Raw genomic sequence first — 20,097 nt, forward strand, 5'->3', positions numbered from 1 at the left:
TAATGCACAAAATGTCAACATAAGAATAAGAAAACTGAGCTCACCAAGCCGGGTGACAAAGGGGGAATATATATATATATATATATATATATATATATATACTTACATATATAAGTAAGATAAAAATATATAAATCTCAAAATTATAATTTAAATAGCAATAATCCTTAATTCTTCCGTCTATTCTAAAAATATTAACAACGCTTCTGGGCTACGTCATTTCTAGATCAGTGTATGTCACATGAATCGCGTAACGCTGATGACGTAGCTAATTCGAAACCTGTACTCAAAATTTCGAGTATTGAAACTTTTTTCTTAATAAGCAACTTAAACAGAGACCTTCTGTTGGTGAGCTTCTATGTTGGATTCTTTATTATATGGGCACCTTTTGCTTCTACCTTTGACGCTGCTAGAACGCTGCTTCTCTGCTACTTAGCCTTTGCCAGCCATTGTTCTAAAAATATAATCTGTTTAAAATTGTGGAGGGCATAGCTCACCCACAGAACAGAACACAGGGGTGCTCATCATCAAAATTAGGGCCGAACTGAGCGAGGTTATGCTGTCATTTGCATAGTTGTCAACGAAATGAGCAATTTTCTCTTCTTGGCACGATGAATTTCGTGATCGTGTTCTGATGTTACTATCAGGCAAATGAGGTAAGACACAATACTACACAACAAGGTTTAGGAAACGAATGATTAAAAGTAGGCCTTCGCCTAGCAGTAGTTTTTATCACGCGTAACCATGAAATGAATAAAATTAAAATTTTTATATTATGCTCATAGAAAAAAAAGATGTTGATATTTTCGAAAAAAAGAATTGCTGAAATAAAATTAAATTCTCGTATGATCAAAATTATTCTAGATGTTATTAAGTAAAGTTTTGAGAATCGTACATAAGTATGGATAAAAGCATGTAAGCTTAAAAGAAGTTAGTCATGGGTTTAAATTGTGCACTTGTTAAAACTCGAAACTTTTATCAAGCATGATTCTTAAACGACAGTTTCTCATCTTTTCATCATTTAGGGAAAAATGACTTAAGATGCACAAGTTTAGCTACATTTTCGGGACGAATTTTATATACAGTATAATTCTGGTCACCCGAACTTGACATATCTAGAACTCAAACTATCTAAATCTTTTGTTCTTTCTTTGTTTTCTAAGCCTATTAAGTTTATCTATTAATCCTATCAAATTTTTTATTTGATTTCAGTAATACAGGTAAGTAATGTTAAGATGAATGCGTACGGCAAATAGACTGCCTTTCATACCTTTTTAATTATTTATGGCAGAACATGCAAGGGCTATCTCCTAAATGGAAGGACGCCTTTGTGAAAAATATTCTTAGAAAAACTGACTCATCTTCTTGTACTACACGGAGAACATCCCGAAAACGGCAATGCAACCAACCGGTTCATCTGGATTGGTATATAATAGGCGTCGCCAACCTTTGTTTTGGCTGCGGGTCAAAGTCAACAAAAATGTATGCACTTAGAAGATGTTTCAGATTAGTGGTATTTTCGTCTTAGAACTCAACAACTTCTAAACTAAATAATAAGATAAATTTTATTAAGAAAATAATTAGAATACGCTTTTAATATTAAATATTATAATTATAATTATTCTAAAAACAATATAAATTTACAACATGTTCAAACAAACAAGAACTTTATTTTTCTCTTCGATATCAATAGCCTCCCTGAAGCTGAACTTCTATATCAATTTAGTCATTTCTTAGAGTTTGTCGCCTTAAGATAAATACAAGCAACTGAATTCTCGGTATTTAAACTGCTCCTGTTCTTCTTAAAGTAAATTTCATGTGTGAAAATATTTGCTCGCATTCCTAAGTTGAACCTAATGCGGACAAAATGGCAACGTCAATTTCGCAGCGTAATGGATTATGGATCGACGTTGCCCAACTTATAGATTTTTTGAAGTTATACTAAAATTTTTATTTTTTAAATAAAAATACATGTTCGTCATTGCAAATTTATAATCAAACAAAAATGGTATTGTTATTATTTACTTTTGGTTCATTTTTTATGTATTCTTCTTCAGTCACTTGAGACCACTCATGCGGTCTCTTGAAAAGGGTCACTCGGTGACCCACGAATCATAGGTTGCTGAGGCTTGATACATTATAATAGGCAAATATGTTATTTGTGCATACTATTGAAATTGTCATATTCGTCCCACTACGTATAATAGTTCCTTCGAGTACTATTACTGGAATATTCATATTCGTATATACGTTCCACAACGTATACGATGTGTAGGAATACTATTCCTTGTTTTTCGCTTAGTTATTGGTCAGTTCTAATTAAACCTTTATGATATCTAAAAGTTTAACCATGCCATAAATATGTGGGTTGAGAAGACACCGAAACGGTTCCTTAAGGTTGTAGAGTCATCAGGTTATTTCGAAGCAGGAGAGATGAAAAATGAGCAACACCCACGGAACTCGAACCTTGGACCTCTCAAATATGCGCCGAACGTGCTGACCGTTAGTCCATAAAGGCATGTTAAGAAGGCGGGAGAAATACCTTATAAGGTCAGCTTAAAAATATTAAGTTTTCGTTGGGATAAACCTATTCAATTAAATGGGGATTATGTTGAAAATGTGCATTGTAATATTGTTGAAAATTGACGAAATAGAAAAGAGTTATACTTAAATTTCTAAAGCTTTGGAAACATCCATCATATATCGATCAAATATGTTATTAAAAATAAAACAACGATATAAATTATTAAGATGATTGTATATTTCATCAATATGCTCAGTTTTTAAGCACCATTTTGTTTAAATTTGAAAAGCAATGAAATTGTAGCTCGTGAATTGGCAACAATTGTCACAAGCGCCAGTTTGCTAATAATCCGCGTTCTTGATAAATCAAGGATGCTGTGTAAAATGAGAATGCCTTTTAGAATTACAAATTTTGCAGACTAGTAGATGGTTATATTTATGCTAAAATTGAATCTAAATGTACGCATAAAATAAAAAAGCAAACAAAGTACGCTTATGAAATTCATTTAAAAAATACTCAGTTACGTTATGTTTGTGATGACTTGTAAATGTGGATGGAAGCAAAAAAAAGATTAAAGCAAAGATCAAAATTGAATCCCTGCGCATCCTATAATAATTCAGAAGCGTGTTCAGAAGCGATATGACGTCGTTGTTTCTGACGTCATTGGTGTTTTACTTCCGCCGCCGTAATGTCACGAACACGTAATGCGTTGGGTTATCGATTGTCCTCTTTACCTATTTCACGCTCCAAGCGCGGGAAGAGAATAAAATTCTGAAATTTTCCCGCTTTCTTTCTTTTCATTTTTCGATTTCATATTCGAATTAATATTAAAACAAGTAACAAAATTCCTGTTTTGGAAAATTAACTGAAATATGGCCTCCATTTGTGGGCCATGAGATCATTAAACTGTTGGTTGCTTACTGTCTTGAATTCTCCAAACTAGCGCATCGATACCATTTTAGCTCTTTTCCTCGTATTTTATTTGCTTATTTTTATGCTTTCGTAGACGCAGTGGAGAAGCATTCGAAATTTGTCAGCAGCTGAAAGATTTAAATATGATAACCTATTTCTAACCACTGTTTAAACAGTGGTTTAACAATTGTTTACGTTACAAAGATTGTTACTTTTAACATCTTTCGATGCAGCAAGTAAAATATAATAAAGATCGTTTCTAATAAGAATGAAACAAATCTAGTATTTTTAAAACTTAACGTTTTAATTCGTGTGAAACTAAAACTTACTTCAGATATAATATTCAGTCAGTGCTTTTTTTAATGTGCTCATTTAAATGCTAAAATTTTGTTTTTGGCCTAACTAACGAAAATCTGAATTGGCCCTTTTCATTCACGCCTGTATGTTTTTTAAAACTGACTTTAATAGGTTATAAGGTATTTCTCCCGCTCTCCTAGCGTGTCTTCGTGGTGTAGTGGTTCTGCACGCTGGGCCGGTATTCCAGAGGTCCGTGGTTCGATTCCCGGCGAAGGCGCTTGCTCATTTTTCATCTCTCTTGCTTCAAAAAAATACCTAATGTCTCTACAGTGGCGCCCGAACTAAAAGGGTGTTGGATGATGATTCTCCTCACCCAGGATTTGGCGATTGGTGCCCCCTAAAAAAAAAAAAAAGACCCAGTCGCCCTTTAAAAAGGGGAGTATATACCGTATTTCTTCCGCTTTCTTAGCGTGCCTTCGTGGGTAGTGTTCTGTACTCTGGGCCGGTATTCCAGGGGTCCGTGGTTCGATTCCCGGCGAAGACGATTGCTCATTTTTCATTTCTCCTGCTTTAAAAAAAAGGCCCAATGTCTCTACAAGTGAAGCTAGAATTTTCGTGAAATAAATCAAGTTCTTTTAGGGTGCCTTTTTTATTGTTATTGTTGTTGGAATAATTCTTGATTTTAAACTGAAACATTAAATTAAACTTTGCACTGAAACCTTTCGATACTTCTAGGTTGCGTTATATTGGAGACACTATTTGATTTAGATGCAAAATATATTTTTTTGTATTCGACTAATTGACAGCAGTTTTCGTAAAATGATTGGTAGCTAAGTCCAGTTAAAATAAAATACTTTTGATGATGTTGTTAGATGTATCAGGTTCAATGTTTCTTCTAACCTTCTTCGGAAACATACAATGACCTGACTAGGAACAGAGAGCTTACTAAAGCTACGTTCACTAATTGTAGTAAGTAGACAGGATACAGACGAAGGGTATACAAAACCCTTTATTTTTCTTTATATACAATGACTTCCGTACTTCGGAATACAATGACCCTCCACTCGGGGTCTAACGTAAAAGGTATAAAAAATAAAACAAAACTCTAATTTAACTTTAGAATAACACACGTAGAAGATTGGCCTTATAATAACAGGAAGCGTATGTAGCACAGAGACTGTGAACACTACAATACGTTTAATTTATTAAGAGGATTAAAACCTCTGGCCTGGAAGGCAAATAGCAACTGCGTAACTTCTAAGGTAAGCGGCCTGCTTCGAACTCACTGCTTCCTCTCTTTCGCTTGGCAAAAAGGCCACACTTAAATACTTGGCGTTCGCCAGACAAACTTTGCATAAAAACCTTCACGCTTATAATTCTGGCCGGAAGTAGAAAATAAGAAGTGATAGTAAAGATTTAAAATAAAATAAACGTTAGTAAAACTTAAGATCCTTACATACTTCCCGCCAGAGTTAATTAGTTTGAAACTGAGGTCTAAAACGACCTAAAACTTTTAGCTCTAGAATATAACGCGAGGCCAACCTTTTACAATCATAACTTCGTTAGAAACTAGAAAATTTAAAAGAAAGAAATTTGTTACAATAGCAGCTCCCAGGATCTACAACAATCTTTTTTTTTTTTTTTTTTTTCATCTGTACTGCATCTAAACAGGAGCTTTATTCAATTCTGGTTCCTTCCAGAGATCTGGAAGGAAAACTAGTTTAATGAAATGTTACACAATGACATTGCAAATAACATATAGAATATACTTCTCTTAACATTCTTATTTTATTCATGACTATTTTAATTATCTCTCCCCTTGCTCTCTGACATGTGTTGTAAAAGAACACCAAACACGAAAGTGTTTATGTCTATGTGTTCAACACTTCCTCCTACAATCAAAACACTAACGTGTTAAAATTCAACATAACGAGACCTCTTAACACACCCTACTTTCAACTCTAAACCCTGAGGTACTATTCTAAAAGTGGCTAACTCTAAAGTGTAGCGTCAGAGAGCCTAACTACATCATTCAACCTTTAAAATATATTCGCCATGATTTAGTCTTTACAGTCACACGAATAACAAATTTTTAACATTACTTTCACTTTTACCATATCACGGTATTTCTTAACATTTAAAATAACAGAAAACATGTATATAAGAACATATCAACATGCCGTTAATTTTACACATTTGAAAACATACATTAGTAGTACATTGTTAACTTCTATTCTTTCTACATTGAAATAATACTACATTTCAAAAAGTCTTTCAGACTAAAACTTCTTTCTTGCTAGAATGTTTTAAATAAAATTTATACAATAACTTTTTACAATATTTAAGTCTTTACACAACGCTATTATACATCAACTTTAGTTTTACGCGCGAGTAATTGAAAAACATAATAAGAAAATCGGTCACAACTCATTTCTCGCCCTTTTGGCGATAAAGGTAGACCTCGCATGAGGTAAAACTTCTTGAAATCTGCCACTTGCAGTAAGAATGAGAGATTAACTTAAGTTTGCAACGTAACATAAAATTTTACTTATCTTTGTAATATTCGGACATCCTTTTCTGGGCCCAGTCTTTAAAGGTACTGCAGACCGTAGCCTGGTTTATCCTCCTTTTTGTACGGGCTCGCCCTTCAGTGCTTTCCTCTGGAAGCTTCCGTTTTTCACCAGTACGGCCACCCTTGAACACCTTCCTTTTCCGCTCTGCTTGTGGTCTTGGCCGTTTGAAGGCAGCTGGTCTTGGCGGAACCGGGAAACTTCTGTCGTGATCCTGCTTGGACCTCGTTGTTGGCCGTTCGAATTTTTCTTGTACTTTTCCCTCCGCCGCTGATGGCCCTTCCGCAGTTCGGCGACTTTTGCTGCGGAGAGTTTTGTCGGATGAGTCGATCCTCCGTTTTAAAGCCGGGTTATAGTTGCCGTCCTTTCTCCTGGTCCTCTTCACATACGTCGTCCTTCTCCCTTCTTCATTCTGGGGGTGTTCGTGAACTCTGTTTTCTGGACGGTGGAACGGCTTCTTTTTCTTTTTACCTTCAATTTTTCCGCGGGGCAATTTTCTTTTCACTTGCTTCTGTCTCTCATTGGCTTGCCCTTGTACTTGTCGTTTTCCCACCTCTGGAACTTGTACCTGCGGTGTCTGCCGTGCCGGATCCTGCAAAAGATCTGAAAAGATTTGCATTTTATTACGATCGAAGTAGGGCTTAATTTGATCAATATTTGCGGAACAAGTTTCACCATTTCTGGCCTTTAACACTACAACAGCGTGAGTTATTTTTTCTATAACATATGGTCCTTCAAATCGTGGAAAAAATTTGGAAGTTTATCTTCTGGTGCTGAAGAAAGTGAATGCTTAATTTTTAGTACTTCATCCCCTACTTTATAAGTTACTCCCCGTCGTTTCAGATCGTAATATAACTTCTGTTTTCTTTGTGGTACTTCCGTATTCTTTTTTGCTTCTTTTATTAGTTTTTCTATATCACCCATTTTAAATTCTGGGGCTCTTTGTTGCACATAAAATAATTTATCTAACGGTGTTATAATCTTTCTGCCTAGAAATAACTCAGCAGGAGTTTTTCCCGTTGTATCATGTTTTGCGGTCCTAAGGGCGAAAGCAAATTCATTGACATAGTTATCCCAGCTTTTATGAAAATTTTTAACATAACTACGGATAATTTTCACTATATTTCTGTTGACCCGTTCCGCTATATTTGATTGCGGCCGATACGGGACCATTTTTAAATGACGTATGCCCAGTTTTTGGCACATGTCTTCAAATATATTACTTACAAATTGAGGACCATTATCAGTAACTAATTTCGCGGAGGCTCGTTTTAAGGGAACAATTTCGGTCCATTTACTAAAATGATCAACCATAACAAGGAGATAGCGACTTTTATTTAACTGACTTTTTGGGAAAGGGCCCAATAAATCGATGCCAATTATTTCATTTGGAAATATGGATTTAATACTATTTAGAAACCCGGCCGGGCGGAAATTAATATAATTAACGGCTTGACATGTTGGGCAGGACTGGACATACGCCCTTGTTAACTTTTGCAGTTCAGGAAAGTAGACTGCCTCGCGTACGCGTTGGATAGTTTTTCGAATACCAGCATGAGAAGCTAAAGTGCTGTCATGGAGCTCTTGCAGGATATTTAATCTAAGACTAGCTGGGATAACAGGTCGAAATTCGTTGTTGGAATTCGTAGTTTTTGTATAAAATAATAGACCATCTATTAGTTCGTAATGGGCCGCCCTATTTCTTATCGCCACAATATCTTGGTGGCTAAAATTTTCAGGATCCTTCAAATACTCATAAATACTTCCAAACTCAGGATCCTTACCCAGTTCGGTTATTACAGTTTCTCGGGAATTTATTGTACACGCTGTAAGCATTGCAACTTTTACGGTATTACCCTGTTCGTCTAATTTAATTCGTGATAGGGCATCTGCTACGATATTTTCCTTTCCGGGGGTATGCTTAATTACCAGATTATATTCTTGCAGCTTGAGTGCCCATCTTATTAACCTTGGGGATAAATTTTTCCCTGAGTACAATCTAGTTACCGCCGTATGATCAGAATATACTGTTATCGGCGCCTTTCCAAAATAGACTCGGAACTTTTGCACTGCTAACAGAACTGCAAGTGCCTCTCTCTCGGTCGCGGAATAGTTTCTTTGTGTTTGATTTAATGTTCGGCTAAAAAATGCCACGGGCTGCTGATTTTGCAAAAGTACCGCTCCTACCGCATAATCCGAAGTATCCGCTGAAATTTCTAAATTTTCATCCTTCTCAGGAAATTTCAACACAGGGGCTTGCGTTAATGCTTGTTTTAATTTTTCGAAAGCACTATTGGCTTCGGCCGTCCACGAGAATCTTGCCTTTTTCCTTTTTAATTTTAACAATGGCTCAGCGATAGCCGCAAAATCTTTTATAAAGGACCTATAATATGAACAAAGTCCTAGAAAAGAAGAGAGCTTCTTTGCCGTGTTTGGAGTCGGATACTTTTGTACAGCGATTATTTTTGATTCATCTGTCTCGATCCCTTTTTGCGATATTTTGTAACCTAAATATTTTAATTCAGGGGCTGCAAATTTGCACTTTTCGACAATAACTTTTAGACCGGCCTCATTTAATAAAGAAAACACCTGTCTTAAATCCTGTATATGTTGGTCGAGATTATCACTAGTAATAATGATATCGTCTAAATAGATAAATGTGGACTTTCCAAGAACAGGTCTTAACACAATGTCCATGCATCGCTGAAATGTTGCTGGGGCCCCAGAAAGGCCAAACGGCATACGTAAAAATGCATAAGTGCCAGACTTGGTTATAAAAGCAGTCTTAGGCACGTCCTCAGGCCTGACCCCTATTTGAAAATAACCATTCGTTAAGTCTAAAGTCGTCATAAATTTGGTTGATTTTATGTTCCTTAAAATTTCTTCTATGATCGGTAACGGATATACCGGATATTTCGTTATGGAATTTAATTTACGGTAATCAATAGCGAATCTCCACCTTTTTGGATGCTCCAAAGGATAATCATTATTTTTCTTACATAAAACCACCGGGCTAGCATAACTACTTGAGATGGGCGTTATGATCTTTTTACGTAGCATATCGGTAATATGCCATTCTATAATTTTTTCCTTATTCTTATCATACCGGTATGGTTTTTGACGAACCGGCAATGCATCTCCGGTGTCAATACTATGGTTAGTAACCTGAGTAAATCCTGGAATATCACTAAATAAGGAAGCAAATTCACTTACCACTTGTCGGATTCTATCTTGCTCGTCATTAGGCAGGTGGTCAAGATTTAACCTTGGCGGTTCAACCTTTTCTACACGCACTGGTTTCATTGTCAGCCTAAGGGACGCTTCATTAAAATCCAGTGTAGCTTGTGCGTCTGAAAGAAAGTCTATTCCTAGGATTAAATGTGCTTGCAAATTCTTTACTATAAAAAACATCACCTTTACTTGTTCGTCCTTGATACGGATATATAAAGGTACTTTACCTACGCACTTACATTCTTTTCCTTGCGCCGCTAATACTGTCGTATTATCCGCATTATATATGCGGTATTTGCGAAAATACTTTCTAAAAAAGACTTCTGCCACACAGGAACACTGCGCGCCGGTATCCAGCAGTGCGGTGGCCGGGATATTATTTACCAACACTTCAATCTTCGGAAGAGTCAAATTTTTCACCATTACTGTATTTAACTTGAAGGAAGAGGGGTTTTCGTGGCCTTCGGATTTCCGCACCCTCTCGTCAGCAGAAATCCGTTTTAGTTTAAATTATTTTTCCTTTCCGTGCTTTCCTTCTTTTTCCCCTGGCCTTGAGACTTTTTTCCTGGGTTGCTATTGAACTGTCGACGTTCGCCGGCTGTTTTTGAATGCTCGGGTTTCCTTGCCCACTGATTCGCTTTTTCTCCGTAGCCGTATGCTTGAGTTTGTTGTAGTCTTGGCGTACCAAATTGGTTTCGCTGTTGATATTGGCGTCTTCTTTCGACGTCCGCCGTTCTTCTACTTTCAAACTGGATTGCTAGCTCAAATAACTTTTCCAGTGTAGTGGGATTTCTTAATTCAATAAAGTCTTGCACTTGGGGCAGTAACCTCGGCAAAATCACTTGAATTATTTCAGGATCCGGACGGTTTCCATACAAGAGCTTGAAAACGTGAATTTTTCTTAAAATAAAGCTCGACAGGTTTTCGATTCTTTGTTGATATATGCTAAAAAGTTCCGTTTCTAATTTCGCACGATCCCTTACAACAGGGAAGGCTTTTAGTAGGACAGTCTTGAAATTTTCATAAGTATAGGTGGGACTTCCTGCTTGACCCAAGAGACTTCTGCCGATACATTTGAACCAGTTAAGCGCTTGGCCCCTCAAAGCGCTGGTAGCTAAGGTAACTTTTTGAAACTCGTGCACGGGGTAGAGCATGAAGTGGTCATCCAATTTTTCCAAAAAACTGGTTACCGGTGAGTTTCCATTAAACGTTGCTTCTGGTTTCATCGAAGCGCGCATGGTCTGGACGATGTACCCAAATCCTTCCAGGGCGGCAGCTGGCATTTCTGGATTCTGAGCCGTTTCTGCAGGCAGCACAGGTTCTTCTTGAAATTCGGCCATGGTTATTCTTCGTCGGGCGCCACTATCAGGTTCAATGTTTCTTCTAACCTTCTTCGGAAACATACAATGACCTGACTAGGAACAGAGAGCTTACTAAAGCTACGTTCACTAATTGTAGTAAGTAGACAGGATACAGACGAAGGGTATACAAAACCCTTTATTTTTCTTTATATACAATGACTTCCGTACTTCGGAATACAATGACCCTCCACTCGGGGTCTAACGTAAAAGGTATAAAAAATAAAACAAAACTCTAATTTAACTTTAGAATAACACACGTAGAAGATTGGCCTTATAATAACAGGAAGCGTATGTAGCACAGAGACTGTGAACACTACAATACGTTTAATTTATTAAGAGGATTAAAACCTCTGGCCTGGAAGGCAAATAGCAACTGCGTAACTTCTAAGGTAAGCGGCCTGCTTCGAACTCACTGCTTCCTCTCTTTCGCTTGGCAAAAAGGCCACACTTAAATACTTGGCGTTCGCCAGACAAACTTTGCATAAAAACCTTCACGCTTATAATTCTGGCCGGAAGTAGAAAATAAGAAGTGATAGTAAAGATTTAAAATAAAATAAACGTTAGTAAAACTTAAGATCCTTACAGATGAAAAGAATTAAACCTTTTCAGGATCATTCACCAGTTGCTGGAAAATAGAAGGGAACGTTATTGCAAACCGTTTCTTCTAATTCCGCTGCCAGTTTTATAACACTAATATTTGGATAATGTTTCGTTTTTCTTTAGATAAACATCAGATTCGTATATGTTGACTTAGAATTTGGTTCACAGGTCAGTGCATTTTCAACAGTTCAAAGCAATGCTCATCGTTTTATAACATTAAAGATAGTCGAAAGCTTTATATTAAGGATTTTTTAGATATTTTGAATACTTTTAACGTCTTTAAATGTTGAATAACTCACTATCTAACAGATCTTGTTGCTAATTTGTAGTGTCTTGTAGTGTTCATTTCAGATATGGAAACTTATCGTATTTTCAGATATGAAAACGTTATGAATTTTAGATATGGAAAACGTTAATGTGTTTTGAATTTAATTATAAATGCAGATAATAATAATTTACGGGGTGCATTTTCATTTAAAACAAAATATGCCAAAAGCATAAAAAGCTGGATAATTTCAGCAGAACTTTCGAATTATTTTGTGAGTTACTGATTAACATCTTTTGAATAAATTATTTTATTACTAGTAATATTTTGGTGATATTTGCTTCCCAATAAGTAAGTCTTAAAATAGACAAAAATTAGTCAGAAAAATATTTTAAATCTTCACTTGAATATTTTAATATTTAGTACAAGAGCTATGCATATAAATTTCAATAACAGAATTGTCAGAAAACAGTAATGAGCTTTGTACGAAATTTATTTTCAGATTTAAAAACCTTGTATCACACAGTGTGTACGCCGAAAATATTGTGAATAAAACATGATACCTTTTACAAAAGAAAGCTTTAACGTTAAGATTTTTCTTTTCTTTTCTGTGTGCAGAAAATGTAAAAAGCAAAATTATTCTGAAGATGCTTTATGTCTACAGATACTTCCGGGCATTGTCTGTAAAATATATTTTTAAATAAAATTATTGTTTAAGTTTGGAAAGACCCTCTAATATTATTATCACTAAGAACTCATTTTTTCAAAGTACAAGATATTTTTATATAAACAGAAGATTTAGAATAATCACTTTTCAAGTCAAACTGTGAGAAATAGAATTAATCAGTCAAGTTGCGGCAATTCAAATGTTATGTAGAAATCCTCCTCGGCTATTCTGAATTCGATACCCGATGAGAGCACAATCTTCTAAATCTAAGAAGATACTTTTTTAATAAAAATTAAACTATTATTTTATCCTAAAATGAATCTTCCTATCTGATGTATTTTCACGATGTGCTTAAAATTCTAGTTTAGAATATATTTATCGAGAACCTGAATTGTGATCATTAATAACGTAATAAATGATTGCAATTATCACATTTATTATCATATTATTATTATTTCTGTTACGTTACCTTTTATAGTAGAATTTCTTAAAATTCTTTGAAAATAATTCAAAATATTTTTCCTTTCCGTGAACACATTTGCTTCGATTATTTGAACTTCAGTTAATACAAATGTTTGACGGAATGGTTGTCGCAAATAGAAATCCGAAGGTAAGTCGAAATGAATATTGGAACATAATACTTCTGATACCAAATAAAGTCGAATTTTTAATATTGTTTTTTTTAGCTGTTTTTTTCCGCTTATTGATTTATTCCTCCCTCTAAAATCTTCCTTTAAATACTGTCTACTTCACTTGAATATCGCGCGAGCTAGAAGTTTGCTTTGCGGCAGAGAAATCGAAACGAGATCGATGGGAAAGAATATGACCCTCAGATAACTGGTTAGAGACTTAAATGCTACTTTTGAAAATAAGATTCTGAATTTTCTTCAAAATAAGACCTTGAATCATCAAAACAGAGATTCCAACTATGTTTCTACTGATTTCATATCAACGCAGGAAGTTTTATACATAAGAAGCCAATTTCAGTGCTTTTTGAAATTGCTAGGACATTTCCAGTTGTCCTAAAGGGTGTCCTTTCAAGCCGATCCTCGGAAATACAAAGAGCTCAGAAAATCAAGATCGTCACATGATCCAAACTTTCGCAACAGATCGACAACCATTTTCCTTCACTGGGCAATCAACATCTCAAGAAACAGTATCACTTAAATTTTTCGCATGGTTAAATCTTCCATAATGACACGACGCACATCTAATTTCTGTAGGTCCACCTTTAACTTCAAACTCAAGCTCAAGTCAGAAACCAACATAGCCACATTTTGGGGAGTTCTGAACGTTAATGGGCATCCAAGAAGGCCGTTCGTCCTTCTCATTCTTTTCTTCTTTCTTCGAACTCCTAATGCCATATGCGTACTCGTCCTTTCGATAAAGTCCCGTTCTTATAGGCTTGCAAACGTGCCAGTTTGGGATCTATTCAGCTAAACGAAAAATTTTGTTGTCTACTTCTGCTCAAAGTTGCGCTCTGTGACAGCCTCCCCCCCCCCCACGCACAACGTTACACTAAGACACCTTTTATCCTTGCTAACGATCCGAACACTGTAATGCTGTGCAAGTAATTGAGTTGGGTCTGCGAAGTTGCTATTCTCCACCAGCTGCTCTGCTTTCTACCTCCAGCTCCATCTCTGCTCATCGCAATTTGTATAATTTCTTTTGAAACAAACCTTGTATACATTGAATGATCAAATACTTATTCAACATTTCTTTTTCAATTTTTCCAAGTATTTTTCCAAATTCACAATAAGTATAAATACACCGTGTCTACAAAAATCTTTATCCGTCCTTTATTTTTACAATCGTTGATCACAAACTTATATTTCCAATAAAAAACGGTTTTAAATGAGGAAAATATTTTCGTTTTGACTTTTTTTTAATTTAAAGAAATCAGTTTTGCAAACATTTCGAAATCTAATTTTTAGATGTACCTCAGAACCATGACTTTTTATCTTATTGACTTCTTATCGATCTTTTAACTCTTTAAACCCGTAACAGTTCTTGTTCGTTTTATTTAGCCATTGCTTACTCTGATTTAATTCATTTATTCTTAACGATGATGTGGAGGTAATTGCTTAATCAAGTAAAGGTACTCCGTAAGCCAAAGCCTTGGTCCAAACCATGTACTCATATTTAGGAAAATTTTTCATTCCTTATAACATTTGACACCTGTACAATATAAACTGACCGAGATATTTGATATGAAAGTCGAGCATCATATTCAGGGGCAGTACACGATTTGAAGCGCGAAATGTCTGCATTTGTACGTAAATGAAAATAAAATATCAGTTTGGAAAAAGGTTTCTTATCTAAAGAGATTAAATGATTAGCATCTCTATGCAAATTATTGTGAAAAGTATTTTTCAATATAATTTATTTTCAAAATGGAAGTTTTATTCACAGAATCTTATGGAATGCATGTTCTTGAAAACAGTGGCAAGCTTTAGTATTAGCCCGTAACCAACTCATAATATTATTTGCATTAATTCAACATAAAAAATATTTTAGGATTAATAAAATTATTATTAATATTTGAGTTTAATGAATTTTTGTATGATTAACAGATAATTATTTTAAAGTAATAAAACTTCAAGAGAATATATATAAAACTTGATTTTAGATTTGAACCGTATAAATTAACCGTAGGAAAATTCTTTCGCCTTACCAAATATAACAAAATTTTAAACTCATAGCAACCCATAAAGACATAAAAACACTACTAAATCACAAAATACTAATATTATTGAACGGCATTTAACGAGAAAAAAACCCAGCCTCTAATTATCTTAATTTATTTATTAACAGATTCCTGAATGCAATTCGAAAATGACGTCAGAAATGGAAAAATTAAAAAATAATAATAGTGAATTTTCAAAGTACGAAAATCAGATCTGTGATTTTTTAATTTTTTATAAGGAGTGTAATATTTTCCTAAGGGTTCCAGAGGAAGGTATAAAAATCTAAAGATCGTAAGTTTTATGAAATTGATTTTTTTTAATTTAAAAATGTCAAAACAAGACACCTTCTGTCATTTAATGTTTTTTAATGTCTGCGATCAACGACTAAAAAAATAAAGGCTATATAAGGAATTCTGTGAACACAATGTTTGTATGTGTCATCTAAAATGATTCAGTAAAACACAAAATTTCTATTTGTTACTTTACATTTATCTGACTTCCTTCAAAGCAATTCTCTTCGATTTCAGAGTACATATGCCAACACTTTTTTCCATTCCTCCCAAATATTTTCAAATAATTTTCGTAAAACTGTTTCATGTTTGTCCCGGAAGTTTCTTTTATTGTATTAATAGATTAAAAAAATTGTGCACGATGCTGAAATCTCTGACTGGAAAATAATAATAAATATAAAATAAGTCACAAGATGCCATAACAGAGAACGACAGGACAGGTGTAACCGGTTTAATTTTTGGCCAAAAATTCGTGAATAGCATTACGATAAAGTGCACTACCATGGAGCAAAATCCATAAGTTGTCTCGCCACAATTTAGGTAATGTTTTCCGAATTTCATCATGTAGACGCTGCAAAATACTCAAATAATACTTTTTTGTGAACAGTTTGCTTTGTTGGCAGAAATTCCTGATGCTAAACACGACGACAACCCAATAAAACTTTCAACATTACCTTGGTTTTTGATCAATATTGACGTATTCCTTTCAGTCTTACTATTTCGAGCACCAGCCAATTGATGGCTGTGCTATTTCTAAACTAAAAACGTAGGATCATATTCCATTATTTTCAATAATATATTTTAAGAAGGACATTGCTTAAGAAAGCATTTTCTGGGACACTTGAATCGTTCTTGTTTTTGGAATAACGTGGCTACAGAGACATGCTGCAAACATAAATGATCTTGTAAAATTGCTTAATAGAAGCCAGGAACTTGTCCAGTAACACTTTTATTTGTTAAACCATGAGCACTAAGCCCCAAATCTCTGAGCTGATCGATGCGTTGCTCGGTAATTGCAATATTCATCTTCTTCATAAAAACAACAACCCGTTACAGCCCTTGGCTGTTTCAATCACGCGCTTTTTCCAGCGTCTTCTTTCTGCATCAACGCCTCCAAATATGGTCCAGCTATCTTAATATATTAATTACTTGTGTTATTTGTGGTTGCCTGTAAAGCCTGTACAGTTTAGAGTTAAATCTTGCTTTCCAACGTCCTTCTTCCTGTACTGGGTTAAAAATTGCTGTCAGGATTTTCCCTCTTAAACATGTTCAGTGAGCATTGTATTGTCTTTATTTAAAGACCAGGTTTTACTTCCATAAAGTAAAACAAGTATTATTAGTATTTTATGTATTCTTTGTTTTGTGACTTAGAAAATTAGATCTTAACTGTTTTCTTAGCCCAAAGAAGCAACTGAAATATTACTTCTCCCCAAATCTGGTTCATCTTCGAAGAAATGTTTACTTTAGCATCATATCAACCTTGTTTCATATAAACTTTTAGCATCATATAAACCTTGTTTTTCATGAAGTGTTGTCTTCAATGACATTTTTGCAATGTGCTAATTGTTTTTGTGGAAGAAATTCCAGTGACAAAATAAAATTTTACCTGTGTTCTCAATGTTTATCTAATGCATTGCTCAGTTACGTTCACTTTTTTGGACAGTTTCTCATTAAAACCGAATTTTCTCTCAAATACTTTAAAAAAAAATCAAAACAATGATTGAAAGAATTTCTGGAACATTTTGCAAGGGATTTCTTGTACATGCGTTTTTTAAATGATTTATTCCAAATTTTTAATCACATAAGTATAAATACATAATTTACAATATTTCGATAATTTTCACTCTTTGTCAGTTGTGAGAATCATAATAAACTTCATAATGCTCGCATTTTGCCTTTTATTAACTTAATTAAGTTGATTCATTTATCAAATTATTTGCCCATAAATATTTTCTGCAGTGAATAAATTTTCGCAAATGCGGCTAATTGGTCGAATTAATGTTTTTCTTCCTAAGAGGGACGCATTAACTCAATTAATATCCGTTGTTTCTTATTTTCGTTTTTGCTTTTTGTTTTTTTCGGCTAGTGTTCTGTTTTTGGATCTCTAGAGTTGTATTCCAAGTCTTGCAGCGGTATCTGATTTTATTAATAATTAGACGGTATTTACTTTAATTATAATACGAAACTTGAAGTACAAAATGAAAATTAGATAATTTTCTTATCTTAGTTTGTTTTACTAGCCGAACAGTCTTATTTTAATTAAAAGCTCTTAATTTTCTCTGAAGAAGAAAGCGTGTTTAAATTATTATCAATTTATGTTTTTCATACACACATTTATTATGTTTTATCAACAGTAACTTTGTGTGCACTTTTGAAAGGACAGTGATTGTATTTCATCTTCATACTTTTCTTTTGCGTATACCTTTTAGATATACGTATGCATTATGTATAGTATCTACCTTTTATGCATGTATTAATATATGTAGGGTGTCTTAGCACCAAGGTTACAAACCTATGGGAGGGATCGAATGCACTCAGATGATTAATCACATAGTAAATGTAGAAGTGAATATGGGCTTTAATAATAAATGTACATTCATAAAAATAACAAAGGTAAAAAAGACGGTCGATGTGCCTCCACGAATTGTAATGAAAGCCTCATAGCTCCGTATGGAATCTCAAATATTCTGAAAGATTTTGGGCATGTCTGGCCTTTTCCAGCAGCTACTGCAATGCGTGCAACCACTTACTCAAAAACGCTGCAGAAGGGGGTGTTTTGATATGTCTCCAGATGAAATAATCAAGATATAATAGGTCTGACCATTCAGCATTGCAATTGACAGGAACCACCATACTTGATATAGTATTTTTGGCCAAATGTAATATAGTGCCACGTTTACTAGATGCATATCGGCTAACTTCGCGTTCGTATAATCACTAATCCTACTACCTTTGCACCCGTGTGTGAAATGAAGCTTCATGCGAAAAGGCCTGAACTAACACCATCTGTCGCGTCAAGAAAGCATTTCAACTCCTGCCCTGGTTTGCGATTCCGTGTTGTCTGGGTTTACCGTTCTTTCGGTGAGCAAACTTTGAAATTCTGGTACTGAGACACCCTATATATATATTATATATATACAGAGAGAGATACTTTTGTTGTTCATTATGATGACTTGAGTAGAGAAGACACCCAGTATTATTTTTAGTCAAGTCATTTTTTTTAAGTTTTGAAAGATGAATGGCCAGGAACTCAACACAATGAAGATGGTAATGCAGATGACAATAATGTGGTTAGTTGTTTAAAATGACGTAGTTTAGATTTCAGGAAAGGGATGTAGCCAAACTAAAGTTAGTAATTTTGAGTTTCATATTTTTTATCTTACATTTTTACATATATATGTAAGATATAAAATATGTAAATATCTTTAATTTGCAATAGCCCCTTAAATAAAGCTCTCTAAACCGCGCCATTTCAAAATTAATCCATGTTATATGATTCTTGCGCAATGCTATACATAAAGTTTCAGAGAATGATAATTTCAGAAACCTAAAATTCACCAGGCAAAATAAAGCTCATTATGACCGGGAGTTTCATCTTCAACACGTCGCATTCTTTTTCTCACTTCGTTATTGCCAACTTGTTGCTGGTTCATTCTTCAAAAATATTTTTAAAATATACAAGTTACTGAAATAGTTCTTCAAGAACAGGCGTTTATTTCGCCGATTTATCTGTTTTCGCTTAAAAATGCTTGTTAAAGATAACAAAGAAATATTCAAGTTGGATTGACTGCTAATATCTTTAATGAAACATTTTAATGTAAATTTTAATGTTTTAATGATCCATGTAAATAACTTGGATTATTCCTATAAATGTACATCATTAAAATGTATTTTATGTAAAGGCTTTATTTCTTTAAAAATTAATCCTTAACATATGAACCCACATGTGGCAGAGTCGTAAATTCGCTGACTCTAGTAGTTCAATCCTTCGATCCGGGGCTCGAATCTCGGCGAACGGTTTGGCTGCATGGACGTTTCCGTGGTTTTCCCCATATGTAACATGTATACAGCCAGTTTCCCTTAGAAAGTCCTCCGCGAAGGCATCCCTCTCCTTTGGCAGATAGCCTGCGAGTTCTTTGCCTTAATCAAATAAACCAAACCTAAACACACTAGCATACAGCCAAATGAAAGATTTGCAAAATAACGTGAAGAATTTCAACACTGAGAAAAGGAAGGTTTAATAAATCCAAAACCCATAATTTTATATGATTCCTGTAGAGCAATAAAGCCTATCATTAAAATGCTCGTTAAATGCAATCATTAAATGCTTTGATAAATCAAATGCAAAAATGTTACAAATATTTACGTGAAAAATTCATACAGACAGAAAATCATGATAATTTCTAATCTGATATGGCCATCTGCAAAGTTACTAACAGGTGTTTTTGCGTTTTATTCAAATCTTCTTACACATTAGTAAATTTTGTGGTAAAAATCTATTTGAAACTGATTATCAATAAACAAAGAATTCGGTATCTTTTCTCTCGAATGTTGCTTGTAAATATTTGGAACGTTTTGTATTTATTAAAAACATAGTGAGTATCTTACTAAGTAACATTTTTATTCCTTGGAAACACTTAAGCCAGGTTTCATTTGTGCGGAATATTTATAAAACTGTACTCAAACTGTTCTCA

The sequence above is a fragment of the Stegodyphus dumicola genome, chromosome 8 (genome assembly GCF_044657685.1).
Source record: "Stegodyphus dumicola isolate Sdum_Otavi_A_Nest chromosome 8, ASM4465768v1".
Lineage (NCBI taxonomy): Eukaryota > Metazoa > Arthropoda > Arachnida > Araneae > Eresidae > Stegodyphus > Stegodyphus dumicola.